This window comes from Eurosta solidaginis, chromosome X (genome assembly GCF_040869045.1).
Source record: "Eurosta solidaginis isolate ZX-2024a chromosome X, ASM4086904v1, whole genome shotgun sequence".
Classification (NCBI taxonomy): domain Eukaryota; kingdom Metazoa; phylum Arthropoda; class Insecta; order Diptera; family Tephritidae; genus Eurosta; species Eurosta solidaginis.
The window spans coordinates 190,925,592-190,932,673 of record NC_090324.1 but is presented as its reverse complement, the minus strand read 5'-3'; positions in this window follow the sequence as shown (position 1 = coordinate 190,932,673).

Here is a 7,082-nt window from a genome sequence, read left to right as displayed (position 1 = left end):
CTACACAGCACATCCACCGCGTTAAATGCCATTAGTACTCAAATAAATTGCGGATTAAATCAAAACCCTCATCATCGGACAGTACTCATTGCGTTAGACCTGTCATAAGCTTTTGATACGGTCAACTATGGCACGTTACTGCAAGACCTGGAAGGGTCTCCCCTTACTCTAATCTTAAAAGGTGGACCGCAAATTATCTGTCTGGTCGGCTAGCATCGGTGCAATTCAGGAATGCAACATCCAAACCAAGAGGAATTAAACAAGGTGTGGAACAGGGTGGTGTCCTATTCCCTATTTTGTTTAACTTGGAGAGCATGCAACCGCAATTGTACCGAAAATCCAGAGGCGTAATAAAATCCTCAAACCTCTTGCCGGCAGCACTTGGGGTAAAGATAAAGAAACGCTCATTACCACTTACAAAGCAATTGGTCGGCCGATTGCATTCTACGCGTCCCCGTTATGGTGGCCAAGCCTAAAGGCTACTCACTGGAAGAATTTACAGGCCTGCCAAAATACCGCCCTTAGAACCGCTACGGACTGTCGTCTTACATCCCCAGAACACCATCTACATAATGAGGCGAGAATACTCCCATTAGGGAGAGAAATGAAATGATAACGAAACAGTTTCTGTTGAATACCCAGAAACCTGGACTTCCCAACAGACATCTGATTGATGAGGCTACACCGCCCAGGGCTTAAGAGGTCATCTCCGTAAGCATTATGAGGAAATAAGGTACCTGAGGACACAGCCATATAAAGCTAAAAAGCACAAACAGGTCCTCAGTGAAATTCACAAAGAATTGCCCGGTGAATCCAGTACTTAAAGAACAATACCCAAAACTAACAGAAGAGGAACGACCACTGTTAACACAACAACAGGAGAAGCGCACTCTGCCTAGGGAAACGCGCGTCACTCTAGCTCAACTTCGATCTGGATACTGTAACAGGTTAAACTCTTACATATCCAGAATCAACCCCGACATACAAAATCTATGCCCCGCTTGCAATGTGTCCCAACATGACACCAACCATCTCTTTAATTGTAATGTGGAACCAACGCCTCTAACACCCCTTTAATTATGGTCCACCCCTGTCGAAACAGTGTTATACACATGCCTTAATGTTACCATAAGCCGTTCTTCAGGAGGGACACTTTCACGCATATTGGTGTTTTCTTTCTGTATGGAAGCACCAACGAGCATAACCAAATCCTTGAATGTAGCTTTTGACATGCGATAAAATATCCGGAACTTTGTATCATCCTGAGACAACTCCTTTGCACATACAAACAGTCTACAATTAACATTTTTCTGAATATATGGATGTGCCCAATATTTTCTCTTTGCTTTCTTTTCATTTCTGCGACGAAGAAAATTTAGCAATACCAATTCTTCGTCGCTGGACATGTTTATGTTGACCGATACAAACAAAAATTGTTATTGAAAACCGTTTTGAATTGAAAATTCTTTTTTTTCTCTTATGCGCGGTGGTGAAAACTTTTGTTTTTAATTTTATACAAAATCAACTTTTGTATAAGGGCAATTATACAGCATAAATAAATTTTTGTAGCGACGCTTGTAAGTAGCTACGTATGCAGATCTTGAAGCGTAGAGGAATTGTAGCTACATATAATATCTTGTACGCGTCTATGACGCGTAGCCTCGTGTGCACCTTGCCTTACTTTCGAAGTAGTAGCTAACAATCACCATATTAACAAAGTTGAAGGGCCAAATCTATTTTTCAAATATTGTACAATTTTAAATTTAAAACAATGCGGAAATAAAATTTTAAAAACGTTAGAAATACTACTTACAGACCCAGTCGAAACTACAACAGACGACAATACAAAAATCAAAATCATGACAATTTATCATAATGACCCTATATCAGGCGGTCACTGCGGTGTTAAAAAGCTTTACGCAAAAATTCGTACTAAATACTTTTGGAAAAACATGACTCCTGACATTGCCAAATTCGTCAAAAATTGTCAAAAATGTTTAGTAAACAAAGTCAAGACAAAAATCAAAAAGAATATAGTACTGACTCCAACGCCGAGTAAACCATTTGATATAGTTGTTATTGATACAATCGGACCTTTACCACAATCGAGTAACGGTAACAAGTACGCAGTTATCATTATATGCGATTTAACAAAATACCTGGTAACAATAGCAGTGCCAGATAAAAGCGCCAAAACAATAGCTTCAGCAATTTTCGAGAATTTTATTTTGATATATGGTCCTAAGAAATCCATCAGGTCAGATTTAGGTACCGAGTATAAGAATGAAATTCTTGCAGAACTTCTGAAACTTTTGAATATCAAACATGACTTTTCAACAGAGTATCATCACCAAACTGTTGGCTCAATAGAACGTAACCATAGAGTATTTAACGAATACCTACGGGCATATCTTAACGATACCTTCTCTGATAGGGATACATATTTAAAGTACTTTACTTTCTTGCACAATACAACATCCAATACTGTTTTCGATAATAAATTCACTCCCTTTGAACTAACATTTGGTAGAAAGCCAGTTTTACCAAATGAGCTAAGGAAAGAAACCATCCATCCAATATATAATGTTGAGGATTACGCAAAGGAAGTAAGGTACCGTATGCAAAAATCCCACATACTAGCAAAAGAGCTCATAAATAAACAGAGGGAACAGAGGGATTACGATAGAAATATACATCCTTCAGACATTGCATTAAAAGATATGGCCCTAGTAGATAAATAACAGCGCGATAAACACGCAAGCATTTATGAAGGTCCACATGTAGTTAAACAAATGGATGGCGTAAATGTAACAATTTATGACAAAAAAACTAAAAAGTCAAAAACAATTCACAAAACTAGATTACAAAAAGTAACATTTCATTGTATACCTAGTCACATTGATACGGCTAAAACATCATTACACAAACACAAAAAAAACAATTTTGTTTCGAATTAGAAGTTTTGATTACATTCATTAATATATTAAAAGATCTTACACATAAGTACAAAAAATCATAATAAAAACCATATTAAAAGCTTTCATCGTTATTGTAACAAAAAAAACCACAGGAAAACCCTAAAATAAATTAGAGCTTAATGTAAAAAAAAATCCTTTAACTAATAGTACAAAAATATATTAAAAAAAAAAAACCGAACTGAATTCTTGTAACAAAATTTCATACATATATCATATAACAATGTATAAATAAATTTAATTACAATTAATTAAAACTACTTTACATATTAAATATTAAATAAGTTCAATAGCATTGTATAAATAAATTTACTTATCATTTACTTATTATTGAAACTATTTCACATTAGGTGTTTTTTTTTTCAAGCGAGCTTGAAAAAAACGCTTTAACTAGCTAAACAGTTTCATTATGCCAAAACCATACAGATGGTGGAAGTTTATCAGCTAATTGTTACTTTTTTTAGCTGCTATGACATTTCTACTTCTAGCACAGTATGTTTTTGACACTCAACCAGAGAATTACAAAAACAAAATACATGAAATGCGTGTGTTTGTTTGTATGTATGTCACCCTGCCGCCACACTGTTATTTTAGTATTTTTGTTTATCTGCACATTCGTATGTTCATTTCATTCGCTCGTTCACAAAAGTGCCCAATTTTTGAATATGCAACACTATACAACACTATCAATCAGGTCGACAATTACCTAAGCGGTTTCAACTGAAAGCGCTTAGCCAACTCAACTCGATTACTTTTTATTGTTGCTTTCCATGCAATTCGTAAGCTAGCTAGTGCTTTAATTGTACTAGTTAGCAACGAAATACAGCTATTATAACTAAGTTCGTAAAACTTGTTATTAATTGCAACATAAGCTGATGTATGTTTGAGTTCATTCAGATAGGCTGTCTTACATCAAATGATCTTGAGCAAGAAGAAGCCGGCAGAATTGATCACCCTGCCGACTCCTTCTTTTCGAAGGGACGGTGATGTAATGGCACCCTAAGTTCAATCTCACCACATCAAAATCAATCAGCTGATGTTTCATTCTTATAACATGCCTATCGGCAATAATGCGGCCCTGCACGCAAAATGCAGATACATACATTATTATAATAATTGACTTCCTTTAAATTTTGACTTGAGCGGCAGCTAGAAATTGTGAAATTTTAAAAGTTTAAGTTTTTGGGTAAAACCAACCCTCTTTGTAAATCAGCTTAAAAATAAAGTAAAAGCTACATGCATTGCAACAATTTGGAACAAATAAAGCTGCAATGTGACATACTATAAAGTCATACGTTTTTCATTGTGTTGCTGCCGGCACGCGCCCACTAAGTATTGTCAAGAACTTCCACTTTTCGGATATTTGGACCAGCCTCGTCAGAACCTCAACCTTCCGGATAATTATTTCCCCATTTTGGATATTTGGTAAGAACAATTCCTTTTTACAACGTAACGATTTGCAACATTTTCTACAGGTGAATCGCTCCACGCAATGATAAAACATCTACTGACTACTTTAAATACGCAATGATCTGGGTGGGCGGCTCCAGCTCCAGTAATTTTGCGCGGGTGGCTTGGAATCACGTCCTTTCCAACCTCGCAAACACCGCAATCCTACTTATTGTATGACATCTATATCAGCTGCTCGAAATCAAGTCCATTCCGACAGCACCAATAATCATCACCCAACCAACCTCACCACTCGGCCCGGCACATTCATAAGATGTCACACCTCGTCGAACAAAGAAAGCAGTCACCCTGAGAGCGATACGATACGTCAGACGTTGGAACGGAGACCTCGGCCTCTTCGTCCAGCCCAGGAAAACCTCAAAAAACTGCGAGTCTGGAACAGAGACCTCGGCCTCTCCGTTCAACAAAAGAGAAAAAAATTTTGCCAGACTGGAACGGAGATCTCGGCATCTTAGTCCAGCCTTATTGACCTTCGACTATATATTACTTCATGAATTTTTATATTTAAGAATTATGTATAATCCAATGGCAAGAAATATTCACTTATATCTTTTCATAACCGCTCATGTTCATCCAAGCTTGGGTGGCATGCTGAGCAAGTCGGGCAGGACTCCCGGCCCCCGCGGCGCTGGCGAAATACACAATCTAGGTTAAGTTTAGTTTTAATGCCAATTTTTTTTTCTCGTTCCTTTTAAGCGGTCGGAGATCGTTGGTGGAAAACGATGTTGCGGATCGCAAGGATGGCTAAATTTTCCGCATATGATTGCGGCCCCGCTAATGCAACTCTGCAACTCGATCCTCGATTGTAATTTATAGCCACCCACACCATCACCGCTACACGCATATGCATGCAAATACATGCACGTGTATGTGTGTTTTTTGTCAGCACTCATGCACATGAATGTCGGTGTTAAGTGTGGGTGACTTTCCCCTTCCAAACGGAGGATTTTTTCGGGCCAACAGTTGTCGCCGGCGATACAACTGGCCTCTTGGATTTCAACAGCCGTTCTGTACACATCAGCCGCCAGCGATCTCTGCCATATCATTGCGTTTATTCAGGTAATATTGTAACCTTTGATATTTCTCAACTTTACCCAATAAAGCCTATAATTTATAACGAGAAATTCTCGCCTTCTCTTATTTTATTTCCAAATACACCCGTTCATTGAGATTGACCCGGTGCGCCCACCTCTCGCAAGGATCAGACGCACCCGGCCGAATATTTGATTGTGTTGGCGGTATAACATAATGATGTTGATTACGATGCTAATTCGCAGCTGAAGTTGCCGAACGGAAACTTGACACGCTCATGACAGGCGATGATGGTCGGAATGACTGCAACGTCGTATGTTTCTGCAACTGAAGTTGTTGTTGGTGGTGGAGGTGGTTGTATTGTTGCTGTTGTTGCATGTGTCTAATCGAATTAGGCGAAGCTGGCTTATGCTTTTACCGTTTCAGCAACTTTCAATGAAGAATTTGGCATTGCCAGTCCTGCAACATCCGATGGTGGAGGGGGAGTGGGCGTCGATTGTGATGGTCGCGAATCTAGCAGATAAGCGGGCGGAGGTTGCAACGTATCAACCATATCATATTCGGGGTTCTGTGATGGCTGTTGATGGATCTGGTCTTGAGTTTGTTGGTATTGATTTTGTTGTGGCGTTGCTGAAGTCCCGGTGCTTGTGGAATTGTGAATCGGTGTCCCTGATGAGCTGCGACGCACTGGCGGTGGCGGGTTGGCGGTATTCACAGATGAACGACGAGCTATACGAGTTACGCTTCCCGACAATGAAGCCGGTCTCGGTGTGACATTCGGTTTGGCGAGGGAGAAATTCATGTTTGATTTGGACGTGGATGTAATATTCGATCCCGTAGCGGAATTAGCTTATTGACTTTGACTGGTGTGGGTGGGTGGTAATGTGGATTCATAAGAAATAGAAGTACTGGAAGTAACTGACATATTTTGATACACAAGCTGAGCAGATGCTGATGATGAATTTGGATGGGATAGTGATGATGATGATGTAGCTTTCACTGCAGATACCATATGATTTGATGGAGATGCATATAAGGATGCGGATTTCATATTTTTTGTTGCTATTGAATTTGGAATATGCGCGCTACCATTGCGCTTAGTTAATGTAATCGCATTACAATTATTGGTGCTGCTAGTATGTTAGTGTTGATGCTGCTGGGACTGCTGATATTTCCACTTCCGTTTGGTGTGCTAGTGGTGTTGGTTGTATTTGCAATGTTGGTATTTTTGGAATTGGAATTAATATTGCTAAGATTGCGGTTGCTAAGTTACGTTGGAGGAGTATTTGTTGTGTTACTAGCGACTGACTGAGGTGAATGTTGTTGTTGTAATTGCTGTTGTTCTACTAACAATTTTTGCCTTTGTTGCATTAGCTGTTGATGTTGCTGCTGTTCGTGTTGTAATTGCAATTTTAATTTTTGCTTACGAATTTTCGCATCTAAATCGACCTTGAAATTAGCCTTCATCATGAGAGGTGGTGGTGACGCTGGAGCTGCACCCAATAAACGCTCCTCCACCCCCTCAAAGCTATTACCGCTATTATTATTACTACTACTTTTACTATTAATCTTACACGCTGCGGAGATATTAGCCTCTAACAAATT